The sequence below is a fragment of the Rissa tridactyla genome, unplaced genomic scaffold, assembly GCF_028500815.1.
Source record: "Rissa tridactyla isolate bRisTri1 unplaced genomic scaffold, bRisTri1.patW.cur.20221130 scaffold_33, whole genome shotgun sequence".
Taxonomy (NCBI): domain Eukaryota; kingdom Metazoa; phylum Chordata; class Aves; order Charadriiformes; family Laridae; genus Rissa; species Rissa tridactyla.
The window spans coordinates 2,516,936-2,535,734 of NW_026529545.1; positions in this window are offsets into that span (position 1 = coordinate 2,516,936).

The window sequence follows — 18,799 nt, forward strand, 5'->3', positions numbered from 1 at the left end:
GGCTGGGCAGCAGGTCAGCGCTGCCTGCACAGGGGTGTTTCCCTGTGGGCTCGCTCTCATGGGGTGGCTCTGGAAGGGGAATGGGGTGGCCATGAGCCACCCAGCTCTTCTGCCCAAGCCCAGGGCCCCTGCCCTCTGAGCAGCCCCTCTGCTTTGGGGGACTCATGTCTGCCAGGGGACACAACCCAAAAGTCCCTGACCTCCTTGGGCCCAGGGTTGTGGGTGGCCACGTGAGCTGCTCTAAGTTCCTTTTGCATGAGGGCACCATCTCCCAGCCCCAGGCACTGACGGAGGGTGGGCTGAGACACATCAGGGGTCAGGCAGTGGCGGGTTCCCACTGTTTTTTCCTCAGGGACCGGGGAAACCAGCAATGCCAGTCCCAGCTCAGCAGTGTGACCAGCTACACCAGGCCCTTCTCCAGTAACCCCTTGTTTCCTTGAGGGCACAGCCAGGTCCCTTCCCCCGTCCTGGTCACAAAGGTGGGGAACAGGCTGGCACCGTACCTGAACACGTCACTCCAGCATCCCGACTGTGATCACAGTATTGTCGAATCCATTCTGTGTCTGTGCAATCAGACAGGGCTGACTCGTTGCCATGACACTCAACAACAGCCATCCAAATGGCGCCAGATCCTGGCCCAAAGTGTGCTTCAGCATGAGCTTTAACAGCAGACCCACAGCGCAGCTGCTTACAAACCACTGCAGCATCGTCCATGTCCCAGCTGATGCCACACACAGTCCCCCACTGGCCCTGGTGTTTCACCTCCACTCTCCCAGTACAGGGTCCGCTGCCATCCTCCAGCCTCACCTCCGCAGCCCCTTCAAACATCGACATGGGACCGCTCAGGAGAGCACCGAGCCCCAGAGTGCAGGTCTAGAAGGCCCCCCCTGCCCAGGCTGAGTCCGAAGCACCACGGTGGGAGGGTGGGAGTCCTCACCCCTCCAGGCTGTCCCTTGGCCAGTGTGGGGGTCCCTGCTCTCCCCACAGCCTGTGAAGGCTAGGGGTGCAGTACTCCAGCCCTTCTGGGATGGGCTATTCACCATAACACAGCCCTGGGAACCTCCTCCCACTCCCATGGCCCCCTCCCATGACCACCCACTCATTGTGCCCCCAGGGCCTGCACAGGGAACCCGCTCCTCCCCAGCCCAACACACCATAACAGCCCCATGCCCCCAGCCCCACAACTTCCCCTACCGACCACCTCTTCCCAAAGGGCTCCACCTACCTAGGTAGGCTTCCACCTACCTACCCTCTTCCCAAAGGGCTCTTGATGACCCCACTGGTACCCGATGGCCCTGGGCTGTGGGAAAAGGGAGCCGGCACTTACCTCTGCAGAGCTGCACCCAGAGGAGCAGCCACAGCACCCGAGGGGACAGGAGTCCCTCCATTCCCATCCTGAGCCTCCTGCCCTGCTGGCACAGACCCGCTCTTCCCCACTTCCTGTCACAGCCCCTGGGGACTCACGGGGACAACGATGATGGGAGGGTGATATATCTCTGCAGATGCCGACCCAGCTGCGGAAGGAGCCAATCGAAGCAGCAGCACCTTTTTAGACGTTATCGGGAGCTATCTCCCCTCCGACACAGCCCAGCCCGCCAATGAACTTCTCCAGCGCCGTTCATGACCATATATGAGGGACATATATGTCCCGCTGCCGGTGTCATGGTCGCTGTGGTGGCGGATCATCATGGGACAAGCTGGGTGTGCAGGGGAATTTGGTTAGTCACCTCTTGCACCCTGCTGTGGGCCTGGAAGCACTGAGCATCTGCTGCGCTGGGCTCATCCAAGAAGCCATGAGGCAAGTGTCCAGCTGCCCCCAAGCTGCGGTGACCATGGAGCGGGGACTGCACCAGGGTCTGTGTCAGGATGGGGAGGAAACAGCCCCTGCCCCTGCCATGGACCTCACTGTGCTGGGAGCAGCAGCTGGGAGAGGTCTTCATCCAGGGCAAGGGCTCCATCCCAGGAGTGTTGGCTTGTCCGTCCCACCCTGCAGACCCCCACAGTGAGTCCCTCGCAGGAGCCAGAGCTGGATCATGTCCCTGCCCTGGCAGCAGACAGACAGCCCAGAGGCTCAGACGTGTCCCTGACTCTCAGTGTGTCACCCAGGGGCCGTTATTCCCCGCGGGCGGAGCGGGAGCTGGAGCCTGCAGGTGCACAAACCACAGCCCACGTGGCCTCGCCGCGCTCCCCCCGCTCCCCCCGCAGCGCCCGGGCAGGAAGTCTGTGGTTTCCTCCTGGCGCCGTGCCCAGGCACATCCCTGGGGTGCCCCCGAGCCACCCCCACCCCGACTGCTCCAGCCAGGGCCGCAGGGGCTGCTCCTTCGGCCTCGCTGACATGGGGAGGGGCAGCTCCCAGCCCCCGTCATGCCCCTGTCATGCACACGGCCGCTCTGCACCAAGCCCCATGGGCACAGGGTGACATTGGGGACGTGACCTCACACCCTTCCTACTGCCCAAGCTGTGTGTTTGTGGGTTATACTGACGGTGACCTCACACTCTCCTACTTCTGCTGCCGTGTGCTCATGAGTGGTACCGACAGTGACCTCACGTCCCTCCTGCTGCCACCACCGTGTGCTCAGGGGTTACAGTGACCATGACCTCACACCCTCCTGCTGCTGCTGCTGCGTGCTCAGGAGTCCCGCTGTCACGTGTGTGTGTGTGTGTGTTGTGTACGGGCTTCTGATGACGATGGTTCTTCCAAAAAGCCATATTGGGGTGGGGTCCAAGTATTATTGTAATGGCATCAGAAGCGGCCACACAAGCCATATGCCTGCTCCTTGCCCAAAAGCTACACAGGCAGCGGTGAAATCACAAGAGCGACATTCACAAGCCACGTTCCTGCTCCTGGCCTATCAGGTATTCAGACACCAATGACGTCACAAACACCTACATAAACTACTGCTTGGCTCCCAATCTGTCATCTACTCGGGCACCCGTGACACCACAACACCCTACACCACCCATGTTCCTGCTCCTGCCCTACCAGGTACGCGGGCAGCAGTGACTTCACCAGCTCCTACACAACCCATGGGCCCCTTCCTGGCCTGTCAGCTGAGCGGTCACAGGTGACCCTGCAAACACCTACACAAGATGGGGGCTTAGTCCTGGCCTACCAGCTTCTCAGGCACCTGGGACCTCAAAACACCCAACAGAAGACATGTTTCTCCTGGGCTCCTCAGGCACCAGTGACATCGCAGAGACATCCACAAGCCAGGTGACAGCTCCTGGCCTCTCGTCTGCGCAGGCACCAGTGACCTCCAGGCACCTACACAATCCCTAGGCCTGTTCCTGGCCCACTGGCTACTCAGGCGTGAGTGACCTCATAAGCACAGACGCAGGGCGTGGCCTGCTCCTGGCCTGTCAGGTGTCCAGACATGAAGGGTCTCACCAAACCTACACGATCCGTGGGTCAGCTCATGGCCTGTCAGCTGAGCGGGACCTCACAAGTGCGTATCTGCCCGTTTGCCACGTACTTGCCAGTGAGGGACTCAGCCACCAGTGACCTCACAGGCACCTACACGAGCTGTGCACCTGGGCCTGCCTTATCAGCTACTCAGCCAAGAGAGACATCACAAGGACAAGCCCGAGCCACGTGTCTCCTATCAGCTACACCAGCACCAGTGACCTCACCAGCCCCTACAGGAGCCCTGGCCTTGCTCCTGGTCTATCAGCTACTCAGGCACCAGAGACCTGACCCCCACATCTCCCCCTGCTTGCTGTCTGCTCACCTCTGAGATACGACTCCTCACAAGCTCCTACACAGACCAGAAGCCTCCTCTTGGCCTGTTGGCTACTCAGGCAGCAGCTCCTCACAAGCACATACCAACCTATTTGCTGCGTGCTCGTCTTTTGGGGGGACCCAAGCCAGTACTGACCCCCCTCTCTGTCACTTGCTCACCCCTCCTAGAAGGGGGCCGTAGCCCCTGGGCATGTTCCAGCGTGTCCGTGCCCCACCACCTTTCGGGCACCCCTCCGCCCTCTTGAATTCCCCCCAGCCCACCCTGTCAGGGCTTGTTCTGCAGCCTGGTAAAGTGGGGGACCCCCACCCGGCCTTTTCCTTCTGCTTCCGTTCACATTTAAACTCTAATTCTTCACTACACTAAATCTTATTGAAGAAGGATTTATCCAATTAAAAACAATTCAAATTTAGAAACATTCAAAATTTTCAATTCAAAATTATTAATTTAATTTCTATACCTTTATTAATGTTTACCTAGATCAAAATATATACACATATATAGATATATATATAAGTAGTGTATCTATTTATAAATGAATAAATAAATTCATTAATAGAATTATACACTTCCTTTCATAGATACATTCCTCTAGGTGTATATATTGCCTACCAATCTTACAGTTTTATACCCAAGCACTTCTGGGCCAAAGGAGGCAGGCAGCCAATCCCAGGGGCTGTGTTCCTCTAAAGAAGTTGCCATGGTCGGTGGCCCAGCTGAAGTGCCTCTGTACCAACGCACGCAGCCTGGGGAACAAAGAGGAGGAGCTGAGCACCCTTGTGCAGCTGGAATCCTCACGGCTGGGGTTTGCTACAGGCCACCCGAGCAAGAGGAGCCTTTTGACGAAGCGTTCTTACTTCACCTCCAGGAAGCACCACACTCAGAGGCTGAGATCTACTGGGGGACTCCAGTCACCCTGGCAACTGCTGGAAGAGCATCCCATGAAGCTGTGAGCAGTGCAGGAGACTCATGGAGTGTGTTGACGAAGGGATTGAGAGCAGCCCTGCAGAGAAGGGCGTGAGGATGCTGGGGCTGGAGTAACTGAACATGAGCTGGCAATGTGCGCTGGCAGCCCAGAAAGCCAAGCGCATCCTGGGCTGCATGAGAAGAAGCGTGGCCAGCAGGTGGAGGGAGGGGATTCTCCTCCTCTACGCTGCTGTGGTGAGACCCCAGCTGGAGAACAGCGTCCAGCTCAGGGGTGCCAAGCACAAGACAGATACGGACCTGTTAGCGTGCGTGTAGAGGAGGGTCACAAACATGCTGTGAAAGCTGGAACACCTCTCATGGAGAAAAGCTGAGAGAGTTGGGGGTGTTCAGCACAGAGAAGGGAAGGCTCCAGGGAGACCTTATTGCAGGGATCCAACACAAAAAGGAGGCTCATGGGACAGTCGAGGAGAGACTGTGTACCAAGGCCTGCAGTGACAGGACGAGGACCAGGGCTTTAAGGTGTGTCCCCAGGGTGTCCCCGTCCCACCCGACCTGCGCCTCCTCCCCCGGCAACCCCAGCTCCGCCATGATGCCAGCGGGCTGTGGGGCAACGACCACTCAAGCCGGAAACCGGACCCACTTCCGGCGCAGGGGATGATGGGGGATGGAGTACGGGCCAGTGCGCACCAGCCATGCCAGTACGGGCCAGTGACCCCAGTATGGACCAGTGATCCCAGTATGGACCAGCATGACCCGTTCCCAGTGCGCTCCCAGTGCTCCCAGTATGAACCCGTGACTCCTCGCAGTGCTCCCAGTTTAGTCCCAGTGCTCCCAGTATCACTCCCTGACTCCCCCCAGTGCTTCTACTGCGGTCCCAGTGCTCCCAGTATGGCTCCCTGAGTCCCCCCAGTACTCCCAGTGCGGTCCCAGTGCTCCCAGTATGACCTCCTGACTTCAACCAGTGCTCCCATTGCTATCCCAGTGGTCCCAGTATGACTTCCTGACTCCCCCCACTGCTCCCAGTGCGGTCCCAGTGCTCCCAGTATGACTCCCTGATTCCCCCCAGTGCTCCCAGTGCCCTCCCAGTGCTCGCAGTATGACTCCCTGACTCCCCCCAGTGCTCCCAGTGCGGTTCCAGTGCTCCCAGTATGAACCCCTGACGCACCCCTGTGCTCCCAGTGCTTTCCCAGTGCTCCCAGTACGACCCCCTGACTTCAACCAGTGCTCCCAGTGTCCTCCCAGTGCTCCCAGTATGACTCCCTGATTCCCCCTAGAGCTCCCAGCATGGTCCCAGTGCTCCCAGTATGTCTCCCTGACTCCCCCCACTGCTCCCAGTGCTCCCAGTATGACCCCCTGACTCCCCCCAGTGCTCCCAGTGTCGTCCCAGTGCTCCCAGTATGACTGCCTGACTCCCCCCAGTGCTCCCAGTGCGGTCCCAGTGCTCCCAGTATGACTCCCTGATTCCCCCCAGTGCTCCCAGTGCCCTCCCAGTGCTCGCAGTATGACTCCCTGACTCCCCCCAGTGCTCCCAGTGCGGTCCCAGTGCTCCCAGTATGACTCCCTGATTCCCCGCAGTGCTCCCAGTGCGGTCCCAGTACTCGCAGTATGACCCCCTGACTCCCCCCAGTACTCCCATGTTAATCCCAGTGCTCCCAGTATGACCCCCTGACTCCCCCCAGTGCTCCCAGTGCTCTCCCAGTACGCCCAGTACGAACCCCTGACGCTCCCCAGTGCTCCCAGTGCGGTCCCAGTGCTCCCAGTATGACTCCCTGACTCCCCCCAGTGCTCCCAGGCTTGTCCCAGTGCTCCCAGTATGACCCCCTGACTCTCCCCAATGCTCCCAGTGCGGTCCCAGTGCTCCCAGTATGACCCCCTGACTCCAACCAGTGCTCCCAGTACGGTCCCAGTGCTCCCAGTATGACCCCCTGACTCCCACCAGTGCTCCGAGTGCGGTCCCAGTGCTCCCAGTATGACTCCCTGACTCCCCCCAGTGCTCCCAGTGCGGTCCCAATGCTCCCAGTATGACTCCCTGGTTCCCCCCAGTGCTCCCAGTGTCGTCCCAGTGCTCCCAGTATGACTCCCTGACTCCCCCCAGTGCTCCCAGTGCGGTCCCAGTGCTCCCAGTATGACCCCCTGACTCCCCCCAGTGCTCCCAGTGCGGTTCCAGTGCTCCCAGTATGACTCCCTGACTCCCCCCAGTGCTCCCAGTGTCGTCCCAGGGCTCCCAGTATGACCCCCTGAGTCCCTCCACTGCTCCCACTGCGGTCCCAGTGCTCCCAGTATGATTCCCTGCCTCCCCCCAGAGCTCCCAGAGCGGTCCCAGTACTGCCAGTATGACACCATGACTCCCCCCAGTGCTCCCAGTGTGATCTCAGTGCTCCCAGTATGACCCCCTGACTCCCCCCAGTGCTCTGAGTGCGGACCCAGTGCTCCCAGTAAGTCCCCCTGAGTCCACCCAGTGCTCCCAGTTTAGTCCCAGTGTTCCCAGTATGACTCCCTGGTTCCCCCCAGTGCTCCCAGTGCGGTCCCAGTGCTGCCAGGATGACCCCCTGACTCCCTCCAGTGCTACCAATGCCATCCCAGTGCTCCCAGTATGACGCCCAGACTCCCACCAGTGCTCCCAGTGCAACCCCCTGACTCCCCCCAGTGCTCCCAGTGCGCTCCCAGTGCTCCCACTATGGCTCCCTGACTCCGACCAGTGCTCCCACTGCTGACCCAGTGCTCCCAGTATGAACCCGTGACTCCCACCAGAGCTCCCAGCGTGGTCCCAGTGCTCCCAGGATGACTCCGCGACTCCCCCCAGTACTCCCAGTGCAGTCCCAGTGCTCCCAGTATGACCTCCTGACTCCCCCCAGTGCTCCCAGAGCGGTCCCAGTGCTCCCAGTATGACCCCCTCACTCACCCCAGTGCTCCCAGTGCGGTCCCAGTGCTCCCAATATGACTCCCTACTTCCCCCCAGTACTCCCAGTGCGCTCCCAGTGCTCCAAGTATGACCCCGTGACTCCTCGCAGTACTCCCAGTTTAGTCCCAGTGCTCCCAGTATCACTCCCTGACTCCCCCCAGTGCTTCTAGTGCGGTCCCAGTGCTCCCAGTATGACTCCCTGAGTCCCCCCAGTACTCCCAGTCCGGTCCCAGTGCTCCCAGTATGACCTCCTGACTTCAACCAGTGCTCCCATTGCTATCCCAGTGGTCCCAGTATGACTTCCTGACTCCCCCCACTGCTCCCAGTGCGGTCCCAGTGCTCCCTGTATGACTCCCTGATTCCCCCTAGTGCTCCTAGTGCCCTCCCAGTGCTCCCAGTATGACCACCTGACTCCACCCAGTGCTCCCATTTTAATTCCAGTGCTCCGAGTATGACTCCCTGATTCCCCCCAGTGTTCCCAGTGCTCCCAGTATGAACCCCTGACGCACCCCTGTGCTCCCAGTGCGGTCCCAGTGCTCCCAGTACGACCCCCTGACTTCAACCAGTGCTCCCAGTGTCCTCCCAGTGCTCCCAGTATGAACCCCTGACGCAACCCTGTGCTCCCAGTGCGGTCCCAGTGCTCCCAGTACGACCCCCTGTCTTCAACCAGTGCTCCCAGAGTCTTCCCAGTGCTCCCAGTATGACTCCCTGATTCCCCCTAGAGCTCCCAGCATGGTCCCAGTGCTCCCAGTATGTCTCCCTGACTCCCCCCACTGCTCCCAGTGCTCCCAGTATGACTCCGTGGTTCCCCCCAGTGCTCCCAGTGTCGTCCCAGTGCTCCCAGTATGACTCCCTGACTCCCCCCAGTGCTCCCAGTGCGGTCCCAGTGCTCCCAGTATGACCCCCTGACTCCCACCAGTGCTCCCAGTGCGGTTCCAGTGCTCCCAGTATGACCCCCTGACTCCCACCGGTGCTCCCAGTGCTGTCCCAGTGCTCCCAGTATGACTCCCTGGTTCCCCCCAGTACTCCCAATGCGGTCCCAGTGTTCCCACTACGACTCCCTGATTCCCCCCAGTGCTCCCAGTGCGGTCCCCGTGCTCCCAGGATGACTCCCTGGTTCCCCCCAGTGCGCCCAATGCAGTCCCAGTGCTCCCAGTATGACCCCCTGACTCACACCAGTGCTCCCAGTGCTACCCCCTGATTCCCCCTGTGCTCCCCATGTGGTCCCAGTGCTCCCAGTATGACTCCCTGACTCCCCCCAGTGCTCCCAGTGCGGTCCCAGTGCTCCCAGTATGACTCCCTGATTCCCCCCAATGCTCCCAGTGCCCTCCCAGTGCTCGCAGTATGACTCCCTGACTCCCCCCAGTGCTCCCAGTGCGGTCCCAGTGCTCCCAGTATGACTCCCTGATTCCCCGCAGTGCTCCCAGTGCCCTCCCAGTGCTCGCAGTATGACCCCCTGACTCCCCCCAGTGCTCCCATGTTAATCCCAGTGCTCCCAGTATGACCCCCTGACTCCCCCCAGTGCTCCCAGTGCTGTCCCAGTACTCCCAGTATGAACCCCTGACGCTGCCCTGTGCTACCAGTGCGGTCCCAGTGCTCCCAGTATGACCCCCTGACTCCCCCCAGTGCTCCCAGTATGGTCCCAGTGCTCACAGTATGACCTCCTGACTCCCACCAGTGCACCCAGGGCGGTCCCAGTGCTCCCAGTATGACCACCTGACTCCCACCAGTGCTCCCAGTGCGGTCCCAGTGCTCACAGTATGACTCCCTGGTTCCCCCCAGTACTCCCAGTGCACTCCCAGTGCTCCCACTATGACCTCCTGACTCCAACCAGTGCTCCCAGTGGTGTCCCAGTGCTCCCAGTATGACTCCCTCGTTCCCCCAAGTGCTCCCAGTGCCCTCCCAGTGCTCCCATTATGACTCCCTGACTCCCCCCAGTGCTCCCAGTGTGGTCCTAGTGCTCCCAGTGCAACCCCCTGACTCCCCCCAGTGCTCCCAGTGCAATCCCTGTGCTCCCAGTATGACCCCCTGACTCCCCCCAGTGCTCCCAGTGCGGTCCCAGTGCTCCCACTATGACCCCCTGACTCCCCCCAGTGCTCCCAGTGGGGTCCCAGTGCTCCCAGTAAGACTCCCTGACTCCCCCCAGTGCTCCCAGTGTGGTCCCAGTGCTCCCAGTATGACTCCCTGACTAACCCCAGTGCTCCCACTGTGGTCCCAGTGCTCCCAGTATGACCCCCTGACTCCCCCCAGTGCTCCCAGTGCTGTCCCAGTGCTCCCAGTATGACCCCTGACTCCCCCCAGTGCTCCCAGTGTCGTCCCAGTGCTCCCAGTATGACTCCCTGACTCCCCCCAGTCCTCCCAGTACGGTCCCAGTGCTCCCAGAGCAACCCCCTGACTCCCCCTGTGCTCCCAGTGAGGAGTGGAACCTTATGACATTCAAACAGGGCAATTGTCGGGTTCTGCACCTGGGGAGGAATAACCCCGTGCACCAGGACAGGTTGGGGGCAGTTGCTCAGCGCTCGTGGGCCAGTGTGCCAGTATTTCTGGTAGCCAGAAGGCACAGCACATCTCAAGGGTCACAACTACACACACGACTCCCTCTCTGAAATGCTGAGACACCAGTGCACGCGGCGTGGGGAATGAGCAGGAAGAGCTGGAGGTCTGTGCGTGGTCGCAGGGCCACGATCTCATTGCAGTCGCTGAGACGTGGTGGGACAGCTCGCGTGACTGGAATGCTGTCATGGGTGGCTACGTCCTTTCCCGGAAAGACAGGCCAGCGAGGCGTGGTGGTGGAGTTGCACTCCATGGGAGAGAGCATTTGGAATGCATCGGGCTCTCACTAGTTGTCATCTCACTTGATGACAACTTCTTGACACAGGTGGTGCAGGAGCCAACAAGGAGAGGAGCACTCCTGGACCTGGTACTGACAAACACAGAGGGACTGGTGGGGGACATTAAGGTTGGGGGCACCCTAGGCTGTAGTGATCATGAAATGATGGAGTTCAGGATCATGGGTACTACGCACAAAACAACAAGAAGTAAAATTACTACCTCGGTTTTCAGGAGGGCTAACTTTGACCTCTTCAAGAAACTGCTTGGAGAGATCCCGTGGGCTGGGGCTCTGGAAGGCAAAGGGGCTCAAGAGAGCTGGTTGGTATTCAAAGACCACTTCCTCCAAGCTCAGGATCGGTGCATCCCGAAGAGAAAGAAATCGGCCAAGGGACACAGGAGACCTGCATGGTTGAGCAGGGAGCTTCTGAAAAAGCTCAAGCGGAAGAAGGAAGTCTACACTATGTGGAAGAAGGGACTGACCCCTTGGGAGGATTACAGGAATGCTGCCAGAGCGTGCAGGGATGAAACAAGGAAAGCCAAGGCCACCTTGGAATTAAACCTGGCCAGGGATGTCAAGCTCAACAGGAAGGGCTTCTACGGGTATATTGGAAGCAAAAGGAAGAGCAGAGAAGTTGTGGGCCCACTGTTGAATGAGACAGGAGCCATGGGGACAGAGGATGCGGAGAAGGCGGAGTTACTGAATGCCTTCTTTGCTTTGGTCTTTACTGCTCGGCCCAGCCCTCAGGAGTCCCAGGCATTGGTGGAAGTAACAGGGAAAGAAGAAGACTTCCCTTGGGTTGAGGAGGATCGAGTGAGGGATCAATTAGATCAATCAGATATTCACAAGTCCATGGGCCCCGATGGGATGCACCCGAGAGTGCTGAGCGAGCTGGTAGACGTCATTGCTGGGCTGCTCTCCATTATCTTTGAAAGGTCCTGGAGAACAGGCGAGGTGCCTGAGGACTGGAGGAAAGCCAACGATCCTCCAGTCTTCAAAAAAGGCAAGCAGGAGGAGCCGGGGAACTACAGGCCGGTCAGCCTCACCTCCATCCCTGGAAAGATGATGGAACAGCTCGTTGTGGGCGTCATCTCAAGGCATGTGGAGGAAAAGAATGCTATGGGCAGTAGTCAACACGGATTCACCAAGGGGAAATCCTGTGTGACTAACCCGATAGCCTTCTGTGATGGCGTGACTGGATGGATAGATGAGAGGAGGGCAGTGGATGGTGTCTACCTTGACTTCAGCGAGGCTTTCGACACGGTCTCCCACAGCATCCTTGTAGGGAAGCTTAGGAAATGTGGGTTAGATGAGTAGACAGTGGGGTGGATTGAAAACTGGTTGAAAGACAGAGCTCGGAGGGTTGTGATTAGGGGCACAGAGTCTAGTTGGAAATCAGTGAGGAGTGGTGCTCCCCAGGGGTCAGTGCTGGGTCCGGTCCTCTTCAATATCTTCATCAGCGACCTGGATGAAGGGACAAAGTGCACCCTCAGCAAGTTTGCTGATGACACAAAGCTGGGAGGGGTGGCTGACACACCAGAAGGCTGTGCCACGATCCAGAGAGACCTAGGCAGGCTGGAGAGTTGGGCAGAGAGGAGCCTCATGAAATTCAACCATGGCAAATGTAGGGTGCTGCACCTGGGGAGGAATAACCCCATGCACCAGGACAGGTTGGGGGCTGACCTGCTGGAGAGCAGCTCTGTGGAAAGAGACCTGGGAGTCCTGGTGGACAACAGGATGACCATGAGCCAGCAATGGGACCTTGTGGCCAAAAAGGCCAATAGCACCCTGGGGTGCATCAAGAAGAGTGTGACTAGCAGGTGGAGGGAGGTCATCCTTCCCCTCTACTCTGCACTGCTGAGGCCGCACCTGGAGCACTGTGTCCAGTTCTGGGCTTCCCAGATCAAGGACAGGGAACTGCTGGAGAGGGTGCAGCAGAGAGCTACCAAGGTTAGTTTGCAGCAACAGAAAAGGCTGCTCCGCAACACCTCCTCCCTGGGCCTCCACCTTGGCTGTGCCCCGTATTAGCTCCAGGGTGGAGACGGTCTTGAGTGGTCAAAGTCCAATGGCTCATGCTCTGTGCTCAGGTTCACCTCCAAAGGGGGTGCAGAGAGAAAGCTCAGGTTGGAGGTTCATGGGAAGGTTAGAAGGCCTGTGTCCTGTCACTGCACTGCAGATGTCTATGTTGGTACAGTTTAACGTGACACGAACAACGGATGAGTGTCTGACCGAGGCAGCCTTGCGTGGCTCTATCGCCAATAGCACAAATGACCCTTCCAGAAGAGAGCATCTCCTGCCCTCCTGTGAGGCTCACGCAGCCCTTGATTTCTTACTCTGCAACTCTACGCATGGGTCGAGCCCTACCGTTCAGCAGTTCTTCACCCACCGCACCCTCCACCTGCTCATCTCCAAGTTGGACAACTTGTCCGGAAGGATACTTTGAGGGACACTGTCAAAAGCTTTACTAAAATCCAGCAAAACTACATCCACCACCTTCCCTTCATCCTCTAGGCAGGTGACCTTATTGTGGTTCGTGGTGAATGGCCTGTTCCCCTTAATGTTAACTCCTTCTCCCAGGTGGGCGTTAGGGCTCTAGATGGCCCCCAGTTCAGGCTCGGCTGTTCGCTCTCCAGGAAGGGCACTCTGTGGAGACTGCAGCAGTACTGAGAGGGTTTCCCAGCAAAGTCCAAGGTAACAAGAGGAGGAGAAAGCCCAAGCTCTGACTCCATGAAGAGAAACTGGAGGTGCTGGAGATAATCTGGCCAAAGATTCCCCATGACAGGGGAATCCCTTCCCACCACTACCACTGGAGGGATCTCCAGGGAGATTTCCAGCATTGCTAGAGGGCCAAAATACCCAAAGAAAGTCCTTTTGTGTCCCTGCCCTGCCCTCCTGCCTGGCCTGCCTGGTGACCAAGGCTGTAGCCAAGCTTATCCCAGTGCTTGACCCAGCCATGGGACCTTTCTTCCTTGCAGAGATAGATTGTGACTTCACAATCAACAGCCAAGTCATTTTCCCAGTTCTGGCCTCTGAGGTTCTCAGACAGAATTGACTTCAGGCACCTTCACAGACACCTGCCTCTTACTCACCTGTGAGGTTCTGAGGCACAGCTGACATAAGAGTAGCTTCCCCACCATCACCCACCTTGTCACCCACAAGCTGATCTGATACACGTCATCTCACATTTCGTCTTCCAATGTCAGGCGACTGCTCCAGGACCTCACAGGCTCTGCATTCACTCTGCCTCTGGGGGAAAAACAGCTTAGAGAGAGGTTTGGAGGGCAAGGGAAGGTTAGGGGTTCCGAGGGAGGCCGCTAGGGCTTTTGGGTTAGGGGTTTCTGTTACCAGTTTTCTTCCATGTGAACCAAAAACTCTGGTCAGAGTTTCTGCTTCATGATCAGGGTGGGGGTGGGGGTCATGGTGAGGCTCAAAATGAAGGTTTGGGATTCTTCTTAGGGCTTCTTGTAATTGATCTGAGTCCTGCTCAGCTTTGTGGGTTAAGGGGTTGGGTTAGGGCTAGAGGCTTAGGGTTAGGCCAGAGTTAAGGCATTTCAAGAGCAGGAACCTCACCAAGTGCTGTCCCTCCCACACACTTCTCCCTTCACCTATCCCATGCTCCCTTCTCTCTTTGATGAAACTCTCAGGCATGTCGAGCACTTCACAACGCTGCTCCTCACACGCAGCTTCCTCCAGCAATAATGGCATCACGATCTACTCGCCAGCAATGGCACCTTTGCCTTCATCTTCCTCTTGCCTGCCCCTAACATCTCATCATCTCCCTGGCCTTTCCCTCCAGAACTTCACAATCCCTGCCCTCCTTCTGCATACTGGGAAACATGAGTAACACTTAGGGGAGGGGCTGGAGATGGAAGTGTGTTGAGGGACAGGATTAGGGAGCTGGCTTTGGGTTTAGGCGTGAGGCGTCTGATGAGGGTTTCAGCTTTGGCATTCGTGTTCAGGGAAGGGCCACAGATGAGCGCTGCAGGTGAGGGATTAGGGTGGGGGTCCAGGCAAAGTCTCAGTGTGAGCTGGGCAGTGCTGGGTCAGAGGGGAAGGGTGTGTAGCCACTTTGCGTGTTTCTGCCCTCGTGATGACCAGGGGGAAACCTCAGCTGCTGATGACCAAAAGCAGCATCATTCTAATGAGCTTCCAAAATCAAATCACACACACGCACACAAACACAAGGCTTACAAGAGAGCTTTTTAAATCAAATTGCACCCACACAAACAGATACAGAGGTTAACCTATATAATGAAGATGTTTCTCTTTTTGCAAAAAGTAGTACATTCCTGGTACCAAATGATCTTGGTCACCTTGAGAAATCCAATAGTAGTGAATGACTCACTCTTTTCCTTCGTCTGCATTTGTCAGCAGATGATCTCTGAAATCCTTGTGAAATCTACTCTGAAATCCAATCTTCAAAAGCCTCGTGAAATCTACTTTTGAAATCCTTGCAAAACCTACACTTTGATATCCTTGGAAAATCCACACTTTGATATCTTCATATCCTCTTATCCTCATGCATGCTTTGATAGCCTGATATCCTCGATACCTTGGGCACCTACAACTTCTCTGGAAAACTTGTTCCATCATCTCACAACCCTTTTCATAAAAAAATTCTTTCTTAGGCCTATTCTAAATCTACTCTTTTTCAGTTTAGAACTGTTGCCTTTTATCCTGTCACTGCAGGCCTTGGTAAACAGTCCCTGTCTTACATATAACTCCCCTTTAAACTATATAAACTGTCGTACGTGTCAGGCGAACCTTGCCATGTTTGAATCTTTCAATAAGTCGCTGTGGTGGTTATAGCAAATTTTGTTAAATCATTTTGATAATTGCCAGGTGATCAATATTGTTAACATCATACAACATAACCCCATGTTACTAAATCTGAAATTGGTGCCACCTCAAAGTTGGGCAGGATCCCAAATCAACATTCACAACGAGACTGGACATGAGGAGAAAGAAATGTCCCATGAAGGACAGTGCTGTGACTCCTGAGGTCACCCAGAGGGAGCCTGGATCAGCGCAATGCTGGGTGCTCCAAGGAACAGGCAGGGAGGAAGAAGATCTGTCAGGAAAGGCGAGGAGATGCCCCAGTGGGAGCAAGGGGAGGAAAGAGGTTGGGTGTCCACAGCCTGCAGGTCTTTGTCCCCTTGGCTGTGGCTGTTGTCTTTGCTACCAAGGCCTGAAAGGAGACACCTTAATCTCAGGGAACCGGGGCCTCACCGCTTCCTCGCACCCCCCAGGGAGGCCGGGAGCTGTGGTGCCGTTGTCCTTCACTCGGCATTGCACACCCCACACCTCACTGCCCCGGGAGGAGCCCTGAGCCAGTGTGAGGGACAGGATCCCCCTTCCCAGGGCTGGCCGCTTGGCGGGATAAAATACATCACGGCTTTACTCAGCATCAGCTCCACCTGCACAGTGCCTTTGCCTCCCTGTAATCACAGCCTCCAGTTGCCTGCTCGAACAAATCCATGGGGAGGCTTGGTCTGTCATGGCCCTCAGTGGGGACAATTAATGCTCCAAGACACTTTGGCGTTTGCTTCGGACTTGAATTCCTGCACAGGTTGTTCAAGCTCCTCTCAGTATCTGGCATTCCTGGGCTCAGCAGCAAATGCCCCATGGGGCTCGTTAAAGTGCAGAAAGCCCTAAGGAGCCACAGCTCTGCCATGATTTTCTTCAGGGCTTCTAGCCTGGTAAAGCTCAGTGGAGAGGTCTCAGGAGTCTACTTAAAGTGGAAGGTTTCAAGAAGCACTTAATAAAAAGGTAATTTTTCATTTGGAAAGGGCTTTTGATTAGTCTTTTTATTTTTCCAGAGGAAATGCAGCTTTCTCCAACTGATACTGAACCAGAGGGTCTCCTAAGGAGGACCGGAGAGGTAGCAACTGCCATCTCCTCGAGGTCCCCCACTGTATGAATGAGACGGGTGCCCTAGTGGTGGAAGACACAGAGAAGGCAGAGCTACTGAATGCCTTCTTTTCTTCGGTCTTCACTGATAAAGCCGTCCCTCACACATCCCATACCCTGGAGGCAAGGGGGAAGGTCTGGAGAGAGGAAGATTTTCCCTTAGTTGAGTAGGACCAGGTCAGAGACCACTTGGCCAAGCTGGACATTCATAAATCCATGGGCCCTGACGGGATGCACCCGCGAGTGCTGAGAGAGCTGGCAGATGTTATCGCTAGACCACTCTCCATCATCTTTGAAAAGTCATGGGGAACAGGAGAGGTGCCTGAGGACTGGAGGAAGGCTAACGTCACTCCAATCTTCAAAAAAGGCAAGAAGGAGGACCCAGGGAACTACAGGCCGGTTAGTCTCACCTCTGTCCCTGGGAAGGTAATGGAGCGACTCATTCTGGATGTCGTCTCCAAACACATAGAGGAACAGGAAGTTATTGGAAGTGGTCAGCATGGATTTACCAAGGGCAAATCATGCCTGACCAATCTGATAGCTTTCTATGATGTTATAACGGGTTGGCTGGATGAGGGGAGAGCCGTAGATGCCATCTACCTTGACCTTAGCAAGGCTTTTGACACTGTCTCCCATAACATCCTCATTAGGAAGCTGAGGAAGTATGGGCTAGACGAGGTGACAGTGAGGTGGATCGAGAGCTGGCTGAGTGACAGAACCCAGAGGGTTGTGATCAGCGGCACAGAGTCCAGTTGGAGGCCTGTAACGAGTGGTGTTCCTCAGGGGTCAATACTTGGACCAATTTTGTTCAATATATTCATTAATGACCTAGATGAGGGGACAGAGTGTATCCTCAGCAAGTTTGCTGATGATACCAAGCTGGGAGGGGTGGCCGACACTCCAGAGGGCCGTGCTGCCATCCAGCGTGACCTGGACAGGCTGGAGAGCTGGGCAGAGAAGAACCTAATGAGGTTCAACAAAAGCAAGTGTAGGGTCCTGCACCTGGGAAGGAAGAATGCCAAACACCAGTATAGGTTAGGGGCGGACATGCTGGGAAGCAGCTCTGAGGAGAAGGACCTGGGGGTCCTGGTAGACAGCAAATTATCCATGAGCCAGCAGTGTGCCCTTGTCGCCAAGAAGGCCAATGGCATCCTGGGCTGCATAGGGAAGACTGTGGCCAGTAGGTCGAGGGAGGTCATTCTCCCCCTCTACTCTGCACTGGTGAGGCCACAACTGGAGTACTGTGTCCAGTTCTGGGCTCCCCAATTCAAGAGGGACAGGGAACTACTGGAGAGAGTCCAGCAAAGGGCAACCAAGATGATTGTGGGACTGGAGCACCTCCCTTATGAGGAAAGGCTGAAAGAGCTGGGACTCTTTAGCCTGGAGAAGAGAAGGTTGAGGGGGGACCTGATTAATGTTTACAAGTATCTAAAGGGTGGGTTTAAGGAGGACGGAGCCAGGCTCTTTTCAATGGTTCCCAGCGACAGGACAAGGGGCAATGGGCACAAGCTAGAACATAGGAAGTTCCGTTCAAATACACGGAAAAACTTCTTTACAGTGAGGGTGACAGAGCACTGGAACAGGCTGCCCAGGGAGGTTGTGGAGTCCCCTTCTCTGGAGATTTTCAAGACCCGCCTGGATGCAGTCCTGAGGGATGTGCTTTAGGCAACCCTGCTCTAGCAGGGGAGTTGGACTAGATGATCTCTAGAGGTCCCTTCCAACTCTGAAGATTCCGTGATACCGTGATTCCGTGATTCCGTATGGACAACTTGCCCCCCCACCTCCTCCTCCCCACCGTTTCTCTTGGGGCTGCCTGGGACTTGCATTCTTTTCCTACATCAGACTTGTGCACTGAGTCTGCAGCTGAATGTTCACAGCTCCTTTGCACCAATTCCTGCCCGATTCCCCCGCAGACTTGGCTGTAAATAGACAAGGGATTCTTATTCAATTTGAACAGCCAGAAGGAAAAAATGATTAATTTTTTATTTTTTTATTAATTAATTAATTAATTAAAGAAACCCAATGCATTCCTCCACTATATGCCAAGTCCAAGCCTCCAATAAGCTCCACCTTCCTCAAACCATCAACATAAAAGAAATACATTGGAGAGATTGATAGGAAATTCTAAATATACGCACAGTTAGTGCGTTGGCTAAAGAGAGAGTGTGGCAGATTAAGTAAACTGTGCCTTATTCTTGGCCAAATTTCCATCCCAGAGCCTTGTCACCAACTCATGTCTCTAGCGATGTCCCTGCCCATGTTACATTATGTGCTTGTTAAACAAAACTTTTCTTCTCCAGCAAACTCTAGCAAAACTCTTCCTTGGAGACAGTCTCTCCTCAAAGTCCCCTTGCAACCATACAGTGAATTGAGATGCAAGAATAAACTCATTACAGTTCCTTCACGTTAACAAGCTCCCGGGGGAAAGTCACGCAGTGTGGAGGGCCCTGGCAGGAATAAAGAGCCTTGGAGGTTCAGCAGGGTCTGCTGAGG